This window comes from Ovis canadensis, chromosome X (genome assembly GCF_042477335.2).
Source record: "Ovis canadensis isolate MfBH-ARS-UI-01 breed Bighorn chromosome X, ARS-UI_OviCan_v2, whole genome shotgun sequence".
NCBI classification, from domain to species: Eukaryota; Metazoa; Chordata; class Mammalia; order Artiodactyla; family Bovidae; genus Ovis; species Ovis canadensis.
This window is the reverse complement of record NC_091727.1, coordinates 38,906,279-38,922,686: the sequence shown is the minus strand read 5'-3', so window position 1 is coordinate 38,922,686 and position 16,408 is coordinate 38,906,279.

Sequence of the window (16,408 nt, the reverse complement as noted above, 5' to 3'; positions counted from 1 at the left end):
CATGCTGGTGAGGATGTGGTGAAAGGGAATTAGTCCAACCACTATGGACAATATGAAGGTTCCTCAAAAAATTAAAAATAGATCCATCATAGAATCCAATAATCCCCCTTCCATGTACCCAAAGGAAATGAAAACAGGATTTTGAAGAGATAATAGGCACACCCGTGTTTATTGCAGCATTAGTAACTATAGCCAAGATGTGAAGATAAGCCACATGCCTATCAACAGATGAATGGAAAAAAAGATGCGGCATGTATACCATAATGGAATAGTATTCAGCCATGAGAAAGGATGATACCCAGCTTTCTGTGACAACATGAATAGACCTTGAGCATATTATACCAAGGAAGAGAAACCAGAAAAAAATAAGTACTGCATGATATCACCTATATGGGGAAACTTCAAAAGTCAAAAATGTAGACTAGAGTATAATGGTGATTACCAGTGGGTGGGGCATAAAACTGATGTTGTTTAAGGGCACAAACTTATAATGAGTAGTAAATACTCATAATTCTATGACATTTAATTCACAGTATAATGAATACAGACAAATAATATATACTAAATGATATAAAGTGATAAATACTGCTACAATGGCAATCATATTGCAATATTTAAATATAATAGCACCTTAAATCCACAAAATGCTGTATGTCAAATTTGCTCAATAAAAAAGTACACAGATGCATGCATGCATCTGTATACATACCCTACAACAAACTTTGGGGCCATTTCAAAATAATAGCCTGTCTTCTAGAGGACTGGTTGCTCACAGCAAATCTTACGGGATATTTCTATGTGCCTTTGGACCCCAGAAAAACAATCCTCAGTTATGTCTGGTCACACCATTTGGCACAGCAGCACTCTTATTGATGTGCATGCGTGTGTGTATAATAACGGGGCAGGCGAATAAATTGGCTGAATTCAGACTCTGCTTTGGTAGATAGCAGCTGGAGTCTCAGTTCAGTTCTTTTAAACTTCACTGGGCTACTTGGAACCTGCCCCCCACTCCTCACCTGCATATGAATGGCACAGTGATCTGTGAGAAATGCAGGTAGTTTACACACAGAATCAGGAGCTCCCCTTCTTGCTCCTTACCTTTGGCTATCTCCTTTCTGAGATTTCCCTTCTGACTTCTCAGTTGCCATGGTTGCTCTTTCTGTCTCTGGTGGCTCTTCAAACCATTTCAGACTATCTTCAGTAAAGCCTCCTCCCTAAGATCAGCCTGGTGCACACAGCAACCAGCCCTTACACAAAACCCAGCAAACCCTGATGACTCACATAGTATATGTGCCCTCTTCCAACTGATGACTGCCCTCCAGTATCTGCCTGCATTTTGGTCACTCTCCAATTCCTGCCGATAGCTATTTTCTATATTTCGTCCACATATAATTGTTTGCGGGAGGCAGGTCTAGTAGGAGCTGCTGGACCATTATCAGAAGGCTAGCGAAGGGTGAACCAGAAGGCTGAAGCGTCTAAGCCATTCTCAGAGAACTGCAGACTTCACCTCTACAGGCCTTCAACGCCGGGACTTCAGCTTAGATGAATGGGGTGGGGAATGAAGGAGAAAAAAGGCAATGAGATCGTCTAAAGCACATTGAAGATAAGATCAATGACTGACATGCTGGTAACCATATCACACATCTATTCATGCACTGAAAATTACCCCAAAGCTTAGTGATGTCACAAGAAATGTTTATTCTCTCTCACATTGTCTGTGGGTCATGAAGTTGAGAGCAGCTTAGCTGAACAATTCTGGCTTGTACTCTCTCATGAGGCTGCAGTCACCTGAAGGCTTGGTGGGCTGGAGGATCCACTTCCATGGAGGCTCACTCACATGACTGGCAAGTTGGTACTGGTTGTTGGAAGAGGCCTCTATTATTCCCCACATGAGCCTCTCGAGAGGCATGAGTGTTCTTATAACATGGTGGTGTCTTCTTCCAGTGGAAGTGATCCAAAAGAGAACAAAGCAGAAGTGACAATATCTTTATGACCTAGCCTCAGAAGACATGCAGTTACTTCCAGGGAATCCTAGATCTCACATACGTCAGCCCTATTCAGTGAGGGAAGGGGATATATAAATGTATGGATACCAAGAGGGGGAGATCATGGTGGGGAGAGACAATTTGAAGGCTGGCTTCTACAGCATCTAAACACTCTTATATTAGAGAATCATTCAGTGATCTTTAGGATGGTGTGGTCAATAATGTAGATAGGTCTGCTTAATATGTATTCAACCCTTTTTAGCATGCAGATGAAGAAAGACAAATTATATTCCCCAGATCCTATTGCAGCCGTAGTTTGAGAAGTGATGAAAATTCTATCAGACAAGGGAGGTTGGGGTGAGAGATCAAGTGGGAGTATGGGGTTAGCAGATGTAAGCTATTTTATACAGGATGGATAAGTAACAAGGTCCTACTGTATAACACAGGGAACTATATTCAATAGAAACCATAATGGAAAAGAACTTGAATATACATATCTATATATATATCTGAATTACTTTGCTGTACAGCAGAAATTAACACAACATTGTAAATCAACTATACTTCAACAAAAATTGAAAAACCAGATTCCATCAGTCACATGCACTCAAAGTGTGACTTGGTTTTGAAACCAAATCAATGTGTGGAAAGAGAAAAATGCAGAACAAGCATATTATTCTAGACTGTGGCTGAGGCAGTGTGGTTTTTTGCCAATAACTGATGGCAGCTTCTTAATTGGGACCATGACTTCTTGATGGTGGCAAGAATGGAATGATTCTAGAACAAGCAAATCTACTGGTACCTTCTCAATCTGGTAGGCAAATTCCTGATTTTCTAGTTTCTTGGCAGCTCCTTTGGCATTCCCAAGTGGCTTGGGGAGGTGTTCACCAAGTTCAGCATACAGCCTATTTCTTCATCTTTCACCTCTAGATGATGAGGGAATCCTTTCTGTTTAGCTGTAATAGATTCTATTTTCTGAAACTCAATCTTGAGTGATACTGATAGCAAAATAAAAATTGTCATCTTCAAACACTGGATTTGTTGGACTTTACTTCCTTGAAATTCAAGAGTTAACAGAGATATTTAAGTACCTCTTGGAAAAATATCTTATAAGCCATACTGAAACCAATCAGCACAAATGAGCATTTATTTTTCAGCAATGCTTCATTCTCCAGGTAGAGGATGAGAGAAGGCATGTTAGAGAACTGATCTAGGGGTGGGGGCTTGTGCTAAAGGTGTGGTGAAAGGACAAGGGTGAGGGAGGTATATTGTAGGACTGAGAAAATGTGATGACCAACAGTGACCTGGATCAGTCTGAAAAGAAAAGACAGCAACAGCACTAATATATTGAACACATATAGGGAAGGGCTGGTGATCCCCAGGTGGTTGAAGATTGAATATAGTCAGTAAAAGATAAGTGGCATTTAGAAAATATGTGATGACAGAGAATGGAGGAAAACATCCTTGGAATTGTGATGTTAGAGAGGTGGATGGGCTGTCCATATGATAAGTCCTCTTGGCAAGACTGAAGACAGAGAAGATAAATGAGATTGAAATTCCAAACGCTTATCTAAGTGTGGAGGAGAGAACCGAATGTAATGTAGATAGATGCTTGTAAGGGGAGGTGATGGAAGTCATATGTTAGGAGGCAGGAATCTCAGAGAAAGTCTTTTGCTTAGGTTAGGTTAAAAATGAAGAATTAGAAAGGGCAGTGGAGAATTGGAATGATAATGACAGTGCCTCTCAACTAACAAATACTGAAGTATGGAACAAAGTACAGTATCCTCTAAGAAAAGTTATGCAGGATAAAGTCAGGATTTACTGAGGATTGTCCTGAAAAGATACCAAAGATATAGGAAGCCTAATTTACTATGATGTGTGCGCACACATGCACGTGTGTGTGTGTGTGTGTGTGTGTGTGTGTGCACGCGCGCGTGCCCACACATGGTAGTGGTCCGGAAGGCATCAAAGAATGTCTGGGGGGGGGGGGAGTTCAGTGCGGGAACACTCAGTGTTCAGAGCAGTATGAGAATGACAGGACAAAAGAAGACTAGTGAGAAGATTGGTAAGACATGTCAGGCTTATAACTGAAGGATTATAGAAATAAGCATAGGTGAATCTGACAGCTTTGATGTTCCCATTTTAGGGTATAATGCTTTGGTGCCAGAAGTGACTTGCACAGTAATTTCCAAGTATCCCATCCTAGACTCCAAGGCAGGAAGAGCCAGGGCCCTCCCATGGCCAGAACTAACTCTATGGTGAGGGCTGGGCCCAGCTCTTCCTGTTTCAGGGTCTAAGAAACACGAGTTATCATGAGTTGTCACAAAAAGTGACAGGATTCCCTAGGGAGTACAGCTGACCTTTGAACCACATATGGGTTAGGGATGCTGACATACACAGTTCAAAATCCATATGTAACTTTAAAGTGGGAAAGTAGGCCCCTGTGTCTGTGGTTCTGCATCCCTGGATTCAACCTACCTCAAACCATTTAGTTCTTCAGTATTTGCTATTGAAAAAGAAAAACACAAAACACATATATTTGGATCCACACAGTTCAAATCCATGTTGGTCAAGGGTCAACTGTAGTTGGTTCCATCTGTAGGGCAGGAAAACTCAAAAGGGATCCTGAGACATCTCCTTATTGTTAAAAAGTAAGAATGGTTTCAGAGGTAACTGAAGTAATATTTTGTCTTAAGCGAAGATAAGGATCTCCTGCAAATCAATAATATAAATAACAAAATAGTGAAAGATTTAATCAGTTCAAAAAGAAGACATATGAATGGTCAATAGTATATGAAAAGATGTTCAACATCTTTAGTCATCAGGGAAATGAAGACTGAAAACTACAATAAAAGACGCTTGAGTGGACTTCCCTGCTGGTCCAGTGGTTAAGAATCATCCTGCCAATGCAGGGGACACAGTTTGGATCCCTGGGCCAGGAAGATCCCCCAGGCCGCAGTGCAACCAAGCCCGTGCCCTACAACTGCGGAGCCCGTGTTTCACAACAAAAGAAGCCACCACAATGAGAAGCTCCTGCACCGCAACGAGAGAGAAGCCCCCGCTCTCCACATCTAGAGAAAAGCCTGTGTGCAGCAACGATGTCCCAGCACAGTCTAAATAAACATATATTAAAAAAAAACTTTGAGTGGTTAAAATTTTAAAAAGACTGATAATACTAAGTGTTGATCAGAGGTAGAACAACTGCAGCTCTCATACACTGTAACTAGGGGTGTGAAGTGGTAAAAGTACTTTAGAAAAATGTTCAATTCTTATAAAGTTAAACATACAACTTCCCTATGACCCAACAGTCTCACTCCCTGGTATTTATTTAAGGGAACAAAAAATGCATATACACTAAAAGGCTTTAAGCTTTATTCATCATAACCCCTACTGGAAATGGCCCAAGAAAATGTATAAACCAGCAAGACAGAATAAAGTTCAGCAGCAAAAACAACAAACTACTGATACGTGCAACATTCAAAATCATCTGGAATGAAAGCTTGACCCAAATGAGCACACACTGTATAATTCCATTTATATGAAATTTGCAAACAGACACAATTAGTCTGTAGTGACAGAAATCAGCACAATAGTGATTTCATCCATCGGGGAGAAACTGGTTGGAAGGAAGCATAAGGGAAACATCACAGGGTGTAAGAATGTTTCATCTTGATAGGGATGTGGGTTACCTGGATGCATACAGCACAAGCTGGAATCAAGATTGCTGGGAGAAATATCAATTACCTCAGATATGCAGATGACACGACCCTTATGGCAGAAACCAAAGAAGAACTAAAGAGCCTCTTGATGAAAGTGAAAGAGGAGAGTGAAAAAGTTGGCTTAAAACTCAACATTCAGAAAACGAAGATCATGGCATCTGGTCCCATCTCTTCATGGCAAATAGATGGGGAAGCAGTGGAATCAGTGGCAGACTTTCTTTTGGGGCTCCAAAGTCACTGCAGATGGTGATTGTAGCCATGAAATTAAAAGACACTTATTCCTTGGAAGAAAAGTAATGACCAACCTAGACAGCATATTAAAAAGCAGAGGCATTACTTCATCAACAAGGGTCTGTCTAGTTAAAGCTATGGTTTTCCCAGTAGCCATGTATGGATGTGAGAGTTGGACTATAAAGAAAGCTGAGCACTGAAGAATGGATGCTTTTGAACTGTGGTGTTGCAGAATACTCTTCAGAGTCCCTTGGACTGTAAGGAGACCCAACCAGTCCATCCTAAAGGAAATCAGTCCTGGATATTCATTGGAAGGACTGATACTGAAGCTGAGACTCCAATATTTTGGCCACCTGATGCGAAGAACCGACTCATTTGAAAAGACCCTGATGCTGGGAAAGATTGAAAATGGGAGGAGAAGGGGACGACACGACAGAGGATAAGGTGTTTGGATGGCATCACCAACTCAATGGACATGAGTGTGAGTAAACTCTGGGAGTGTGATGATGGACAGTGAGGCCTGGCGTGCTGCAGTCCATGGGGTTGCAAAGAGTTGGACATGACTGAGTGACTGAACTGAGCTGAACTGATGCAGCTTTCAAAACACATCCAACCCTACACTTTAATAGGTGCATTTCATCGTAGCTAAATTACGCTTCAATAAAAAAGGGTTAAAAAAAGGAGTAAATTAGTTACCCTGAAGAAAAAGCTAGTAAAGGCTAACTGAATATCAAAAATATGATAATGATTACTGTCAACTGGAAATGTAAGTCCACACTGATGTAAATGGTCAAAAAGCAGAAGGCGTCCTTTAGAAAGACATATATAATAATGTGAATTAATCACAAAATGCCAGTGTGAGCCAAGGATGTTGGATAGATGACTAACTACCAAAGACGAAGGGGTAAACTGTGAGGAGATTATGTTAGCCCAACATCAGAAGCACATATATAGAACAATATTAAGTGGGAATCAGTATGAGGATTGTGGGAAGAGAGATTACAGAACACTGCACAGCTGGAGGAGGACATTTTTCAATGACCTGGTATTGATTCTGTTGTGTCCTTACAGATCAGGACATGACCTGTTGATCTTGGTTCAAATATGAGAAAAGACAATAACTCCATTTCATTCCACAGCAGTGCAGCTTATACTATACTACCTCTCCTTGATGATGATTATAAATCTGGAAAAATAGAGGAAAAAAAAATCACCTGAGTTCATTGGATTTCAAGCAAAAGCAGGCAAAAATTATAGAGGATACAACCCTCAAAGAATGAAGCACACTGGATGAAGCACACACATTTAGTTGGCTTTTACTCTGAAAGCTCCTCCATTTGCTTGGTGCATTGGACATGGAGCTCAAGCAGAAGGCTGCAGTCTTAACTGGGCCCCGGCTCCATCAGAGGGCAGACAGGATGAAAACAACAACCACAGAAAACTAACCAAACTGATCACATGGACCACAACCTTGCCTAACTCAGTGAAACTGTGAGCCATGCCATGTGGGGCCACCCAAGATGGACGGGTCATGGTGGAGAGTTCTGACGAAACATGGTCCACTGGAGAAGGGGATGGCAAATCACTTCAGCATTCTTGCCTTGAGAACCCCATGAATAGTATGAAAAGGAAAAAAGGTATGACAGTGAAAGATGAATCCCCCAGGTCAGTAGGCGTCCAGTATGCTACTGGAGAAGAGAGGAGAAATATCTCCAGAAGGAATGAAGAGGCTGAGCCAAAGTGGAAACAACGCCTAGTTCTGGATGTGTCTGGTGGTGAAAGTAAAGTCCAATGCTGTAAAGAACAATATTGCATAGGAACCTGGAATGTTAGTTCCAGGAATCAAGGTAAATTGGAAGCAATCAAACAGATGGCAAAAATGAACATCAACACTTTAGGAATCAGTGAACTAAAATGGATAGGAATGGGTGAATTTAATTCAGATGACCATTATATCTACTACTATGGGCAAGAATCTTAGAAGAAATGGAGTAGCACTCATAGTCAACATGAGAGTCCAAAATGTAGTACTTTGGTTCAATCTCAAAAACGACAGAATGATCTCTGTTCATTTCCAAGGCAAACCATTCAGTATCAAAGTAATCCAAGTCTATGCCCCAACCACTAATGCTGAAGCAGCAGAAGTTGAACAATTCTATGAAGACTTATAAGACCTTTTAGAACTAACACCCAAAAAGAGATGTCCTTCTCATCATAGGGAACTGGAATGCAAAAGTAGGAAGTCAAGAGATATGTGGAGTAATAGTCAAGTCTGGCCTTGAAGTACAAAATGAAGCAGGACAGAGGCTAACAGTTTTGCCAAGAACACACTGGTCATAGCAAGCACCCTCTTTCCAACACAACAGAAGACTCTACACATGGATATCACCATATGCCCAAGACCGAAATCAGATTGATTATATTCTTTGCAGTCAAAGATAAAGAAGCTCTATACAGTCAGCAAAAACAAGATCAGGAGCTGACTGTGGCTCAGATCCATGAACTCTTTATTGCAAAATTCTGACTTATATTGAAGAACAACATAGGGAAAACCACTAGGCCATTCAGAGGGCAGCTATGAAGAGGCTAGAAATCTAGGAGGAGACTGGAGAGAGGAGAAAGCCACAGGGAGGGAGGCTCCAAATCTGCATATAAATTCATCTCAGATCCGTTAAGTGCCCCCTGAGGAGTGCATGTGCAGAGCCAAGCTCAAATTAGTCCAGGGAGAAAACAACAGTTGAAAGAAAAAGATCTGAACAGACATCTCAGTAGCTGATCAGTGCTGGAGATTGAATCAAGGTAAAGGGGCTTTTTGAACAAGTTGGGCTTCCCTTGAAAACCCAGAAATAAAGATTAAGCCTTTGGTCTAAGGTAAACTGAAACAGATCTGCTCAACAAAGCCTACAGCCAAACTTCCATAAGATCAAGATGACTGAATTTAACTGGGCAAGAATGAAAACAAAGCTAGCCTATGTGTGTAGACATTTCCTTAAACTAGCAGTTCTCAAACTTTTGGAGCACTGGCTTAAAGCTCAACATTCAGAAAACTTAAGATCATGGCATCTGGTCCCATCACTTCATGGGAAACAGATGGGGAAACAGTGGAATCAGTGTCAGACTTTATTTTTCTGGGCTCCAAAATCACTGCAGATGGTGATTGCAGCCATGAAATTAAAAGACGCTTGCTCCTTGGAAGGAAAATTATGACCAATCTAGACAGCATATTAAAAAGCAGAGACATTACTTTGTCAACAAAGGTCCGTCTAGTCAAGGCTATTGTTTTTCCATAAGTCATGTATGGATGTGAGAGTTGGACTATAAAGAAAGCTCAGCACTGAAGAATTGATGCTTTTGAACTGTGGTGTTGGAGAAGACTCTTGAGAGTCCCTTGGACTGCAAGGACATCCAACCAGTCCATCCTAAAGGAGATCAGTCCTGGGTGTTCATTGGAAGGACTGATGTTGAAGCTGAAACTCCAATACTTTGGCCACCTGATGCAGAGAGCTGACTCATCTGAAAAGACCCTGATGCTGGGAAAGATTGAGGGCAGGAGGAGAAGGGGACGGCAGAGGATGAGATGGTTGGATGGCATCACCGACACAATGGACATGGGTTCAGGTGGACTCCGGGAGTTGGTGATGGACAGGGAGGCCTGGCGTGCTTCAGTTCATGAGGTTGCAAAGAGTCAGACATGACTGAGTGACTGAACTGAACTGAACTGAAAGTACTTTCATTTATGTGGGTTATCCTACTGGTATTTACTGTGTTAGAAATTAAAACTGAGAAGAAATTAATCCCATTTACAATCACACCAAAAAGTAAAATACCTAGGAATAAATTTACCCAATGAGGTGAAAGACCTATACACTCAAAACTGTTAAGACACTGATAAAAGAAACTGAAGACACAAGAAGATGTTCCATGGTCATGGATTTTAAGAATACTGTTAAAATCTCCATATTACCCAATGAAATATACATATTCAATGCAACTTCTCAAAATTTCAATGGCATTCTTCACAGGAACAAACAATTCTGAAATTCATATGGAACAAAGACCCTGAATAGCTAAAGTAATCTTGAGAAAAAGGAACAAAGCTGGAGGCATCATAGTCTACATCCTGATTTCAAAATACATTACAAAAGTATGGTAGTCAAAACAGTATGGTATTGGCATAAAACCAGACACACAGACCAGTGGAACACAACAGGGAGTCCAGGAATAACAGGGAGCCCAGGAATAAATCTATGCATATATGTTCAATTAATTTACAACAAATGCGCCCTGAATAGACAATGATTTTAATAAGTGATGTTGGGAAAACTGGACAGCCACATGCAAAAGAATAAAACAAGATCACTGTCTTAACATTGTACAAAGAAATCAACTCAAAATGGATTAAAGACTTGAAAGTAATACCTGAAACCATGAAACTCCTAGAAGAAAACATAGGCAGTAAGCTCCTTGACATCTTGGCAATGATTTTTTGGATCTGACTTCAAAAGTGAAACCAACAAAAGCAAAAAGTGAGGCTACCTCAAAACAAAAAGCTTCTGTACAGCAAAAGATATTATTAATAAAATGAAAAGGCAACGTATTAGATGGGAGAATATATTTGCAAATCATATATCTGATACAGGGTGAACATTGAAAATACATTAAGAAGTCATATAACTCAATAGCAAAACAACAAATCCAATTAAAAAAACAAGGAAAATAAATGATACACCAATAAATTTTTTTTAAACAGATCTGAATAGAAACTTTTCCAAGTAAGACATACAGATGACCAATGAGTATATGAAAGAATGTGCAATAGTACTAATCATCAGGGAAATGCAAATCAAAATCACAGAGATATTATCTCACACTTGTTAGAATGGCTATCAGCAAAAAGACGATAAATGTTGTGAGGATTTGGAGAAAGGGGAACTCTGGGTACTGTTGGTGGGAATGTAAATTGCTGCAGTCACTATGAAAAACAGCACAAAAATAGAACCACCACATAATCCAGCAATTCCACTTCTGGTTATTTATCTAAAGAAAATGAAAACAAATTCAAAAAAATATGTATGCACCCCCATGTTCATGGCAGCATTACTAACAATAGCCAAACTATGGAAATAACCTAAATGCCCACCAATGGATGAATGGATATAGTAGCTGTGTTGTATACTACTCAGCCATAAAAAAGAATGAAATAATGCTATTTGTGGCATCATGGATGGACCTAGAGATTATACTAAGTGAAGTAAGAGATCGAGAAAGACAAATATTATATGATATCACTTACATGTGAAGTCTAAAAAGCAAACAAATAAACAAACTCCAAACTCAAGAACAGATTGGTGGTCACCAGAGAGACAGAGGCAATAGTTGGTGAAATGGGTAAAGAGGATAAAAACTGCACAAACTTCTAGCTACAAAATGAATAAGTCATAGGAATGTTATATAATAGCAAGGTTGTTGCAGGAAGGAGGACCTCTTCCAGGGCCCAAAACTGGGCTCTTGTCTAACACTTGGAAATGAATTGTCTGAGGAGACACATGTGCTGACAAAGCAAGAGATTTTATTGGGAAAGGGCACCCAGGTGGAGAGCAGTAGGCTAAGGGAACCCAGGAGCACAGCTCTGCCACGTGGCTCCCAGTCTCAGGTTTTATGGTGATGGGATTAGTTTCCGGGTTGTCTTCAGCCAATCATTCTGACTCAGAGTCCTTCCTGGTGGTGCACGCCTTGTTCAGCCAAGATGGATGCCAGAGAGGATTCTGGGAAGTGGTTGGACATATGGTTTCTCCTTTTGACCTTTCCCGAACTCTTCCAGTTGGTGGTGGCTTGTTAGTTCCTTGTTCCTTACCAGGACCACCTGTCGTAAAACAACTCATGCACATGGTTACTATGGTGACTGGCCTGGGTGGGTGGTTTCAGTCAGTGTGCCTCCCCTAACAACTCATACTAAGTGAAGTAAGAGAGATCAAGAAAAACAAATATTATATGTTATCACTTACATGTGAAGTCTAAAAAGCAAACAAGTAAACAAACTCCAAACTCAAGAACAGACTGGTGGTCACTGGAGAGACAGAGGTGGTAGTTGGTGAAATGGGTAAAGAGGGTCAAAAATGCAGCAATTTCTAGCTATAAAATGAGTAAGTCACAGGAATGTTATATAATAGCAAGGTGACTATTGTTAATAATACTGTATTTCACATTTAAAAGTTGCTTACAGAGTGGATCTTTAAAATCATCACAAGAAAAAATATTTTGTAAATATGGATGATGATGTTAACTATACATGTTGATCACTTCACAAGATACATAAATATCGAATCATTATGTTTTACACCTGAAACTAACATAATGTTATATGCAGTTGTACCTAAATTAAGACTGAACACATTTTTCAAAACTTATCTTTCAATTCATTTAGGAAAAAATTATAAACTCATGTTAATGTAGATAACATTTTTAAGAAAAACTGCATATGCATCACAAAATTTTTAAAAAGTCAGATAAATGGCATTATTTTGCATTATTGTAACTCTTCAAAAATATGCCATAAAAGCAGACTTCTAGATTTTCACATATGCTTTCCATTCAATCCATTACAATATCAATGTTCTTTTAATTAAAGTATATGAAGATAATCAGAATTTACAGAAAAGAGTTTAATAGCCCTATTTAGGTATCTGGATATTTTTCTTTGATACTTCATCAAAACTCAGGAAGTAGTAGTTCCTTAAATATTGATGCCAATATGGACAACTTTTTACACTGTGTTGCATTAAAATCCATTGATCTAGGACCTCCCTGGTGGTCCAGTGGTTAAGACTCTTTGCTTCCACTGCAAGGAGCACAGGTTCAGTCCCTGGTTGGGGAACTAAGATTCTGCATGCCATACAGTGTGGCAAAATAAAACAATAAAACAATGATGACCCTATATGTGAGACAGCAAAAGAGACACAGATGTAAAGAACAGACTTTTGGACTCTGTGGGAGAAAGCGAGGGTGGGATGATTTGAGAGAATAGCATTGAAACATGTATATTATCATATATGAAATAGATCACCAGTCCAGGTTCAATGTATGAGACAGGGTGTTCAGGGCTGGTGCACTGGGATGACCCTGAGGGATGGGATGGGGAGGGAGGGTCAGGATGGGGAACACACATACACTCATGGCTGATTCATATGAATGTATGGCAAAAACCACCACAATATTGTAAAGTAATTAGCCTCCAATTAAAATAAAAAAATAAAACAAAATCCATTGGTCTATCTTGTACTTTGAATGGATCTTTAACCACACATGATTTTATAACTCATGCATTGGTCATTGAGAACATATTGGTTCACTGAGTTAGGCAGATCTTCCTAAGGTCAATAAGATTTGTTATACAATATAAAAAATTCACCTTGGTTAATGTCATCACCGAGCCTATCAAAAACATCTCTACGCGCTGGGAAGCTGTCATAACACAAGTTTTCCAAAATTCTAGTTTTTGCTTCAACTCTCAAGTTTTATCATTAAGAGCAAATACTGTCAGTTATTTTCCTTGAAATGACAACTCTTTTTGTTGATTTTGAGAAAATGTGTGCCAAGTCCTCAAGCCTACATAATTATACTTTATCCATCATTCATTCATTAAAATAAAAATGGTGAAAAATATAGCCAGTTCAATATGCAACTAAAATGCCCAAGTGCTTTTCCCTGAGCATGCATAAAACATCTGAAAAATCACACATCCTTAAAGGTCAAGATTTAAACACATTAATAACTTTTACTGCTGCATCAGGACTTTTGAAAATGAAAGTGGTATGTTACTTTTTATCATATGTGTGTACTTGGGCAAACAAACTACTGAAGTGTCTGCAGTTTTACTCACCCTTGCTTCTGGACCACCCCAGCAAATGTCAACACAGCAAAAAAAAGTAAATAAGGAAAACCGCTTTGGCCTTGCTGACCCCTCAAAAAGGTTTTAGGCTGCCCAAGGGTCTGCAGACCACACACCATGATCTGTTGCCTTCAACTGAAGTGCACTGATTGTGAATATAATTCTGGAATGGTGACAGAAGCTTGAGTAGGAATGTGTGTAAGCATAAAACTTTGGCTCTTTTTCTCAACTCGGGCAGGACTCGTGGGCAGTGTGCCTTGTAGAGACCCAAAGCACAAGGGAAAATCACTTCAAATTTGCTGCATCCACTTCTGTTGTCTGTAGCTCTCTTTTTATCAATAAATTCTATTAATAATCCTTCACTAATTTAATCAGAAATGAATAGAAGGCTGATTGAGAATCCAAACATTGCACGCACATGATCTCATTTCATCTTCACAAGAAGTCACAAGTATTTCCTCTCCTTGCAGTTTTAACTCCTTTTTAACAATATTAACTTTGGAAACTGGAGTAACAGAAGAGGTGCTGGAAGGTTCCCCTTAGCTTAGTGCCCTAAGGGGTATGCCTTTTTTAGCAATCATTCTACCCTTAGCCTACAGTTCTCTCAGTACTCTTTGTGTCAGTCTTTCTTAACCTTGGGTGCACACTGAATTACTTGTGTGTGTGTGTGTGTCTGTGTGTCTGTGTGATCAGTTGTGTTGGACTCTTTGTGACCCCATGGACTAGGGGAGTTTTAGAAGACTGATGCCTATGTGCCATCACTGGAGATTAAGATGTAAATTTCCTGGGTGCAGACAGGTCCTGAGGAGACTTTAAAAGCTTCTGAGGGGATTCTCATGTGCAGCCAAAAGTGTGAGTCACTATTCTGGGTGAGGTGAGAAGGATGCCAGTGTAATCAACGACATAAACACTCACTAAAGTCATTGGATCTCTGCTTATGGCCAATGTTTAAAGTTTGCATTACAAGCTTAGAAGTATGCTTCAGTTCAGGTCAATTCAGTTCAGTCGCTCAGTCACATCTGACTCTCTGCGACCCCATGAATCGCAGCACACCAGGCCTCCCTGTCCATCACCAACTCCCGGAGTTCACTCAGACTCACGTCCATCGAGTCAGTGACGCCATCCAGCCATCTCATCTTCTGTCGTCCCCTTCTCCTCCTGCCCCCAATCCCTCCCAGCATCAGAGTCTTTTCCAATGAGTCAACTCCCTGCATGAGGCGGCCAAAGTATTGGAGTTTCAGCTTCAACATCAGTCCTTCCAATGAACACCCAGGACTGATCTCCTTTAGGATGGACTGGTTGGATCTCCTTGCAGTCCAAGGGACTCTCAAGAGTCTTCTTCAACACCACAGTTCAAAAGCATCAATTCTTTGGCCCTCAGCTTTCTTCACAGTCCAACTCTCACATCCATATATGACCACTGGGAAAACCATAGCCTTGACTAGATGGACCTTTGTTGGCAAAGTAATATCTCTGCTTTTCAATATGCTATCTAGGTTGGTCATAACTTTCCTTCCAAGGAGTAAGTGTCTTTTAATTTCATGTCTGTGATCACCATCTTCAGTTATTTTGGAGCCCAAATAAAGTCTGACACTGTTTCCCCATATATTTCTCATGAAGTATGCTTAACTCATCTAAAATATAGCATTTGTTTCTCCTTGAAAGACATAGGAATGATACAAGAGAAGTAGCTTTGTTAATCAGAATCAATTTCACTGGAGAATGTGCACATGAAAATGTATTTCTATTATTTTTTAAAAATCATTGAAGTTTAGTTGATTTACAATGTGTTAGTTTCTGATGTACAACAAAGTGATTCAGATAATATATATATATTCTTTTTTATGTTCTTTGCCAGTATAGTTTATTACAGGATATTGAATATCTGTGCTATACTTTAGAACCTTGTTATTTATCTATTTTATATATAGTAGAGTATATTTGCTAATAGAAACTCCTAATTTATCCCTCCCCACCCCCTTTCCCCTTTGGCAACCATAAATTTGTTTTCTATGTCTGTGAGTTTGTTTCTGTTTTGTAAATAAGTAAATTTGTATCATATTTTAGGTTTCACATATAAGTGATATCATATGCTATTTGTCTTGCTGTTGTCTGTACATTCGGTATGATAGTCTTTAGGTCCATCCATGTTGCTGTAAATAGCAATATTCCATTGTTTTTAATGGAAAAGTAATATTCCATTCCAGTGCATAGCAAAGGAAACCACAAACAAAATGAAAACACAACCCACGGACCGGGAGAAAATATTTGCAAATGATGCAACTGACAAGGGCTTAATTGTCAAAACATACAAACAGCTAATACAACTCAATAGTAAAAAAAACCAGGAAGACAACATAAACAGACACTTCTTCAAAGACATACTGATGGTCAACAGGCACGTGAAAAGATGCTAAAACATCACTAATTATTAGAGAAATGAAAATGAAAACTACAATGAAGTCCAACCTTACACCAGTCAGAATGGCCAACATGAAAAAAAAGTCTACAAATAACAAATGCTGGAGAGGGTGTAAAGAAAAGGGAGCCCTCCTACACTGTTGGTGGGAATGTAAATTGGTGCA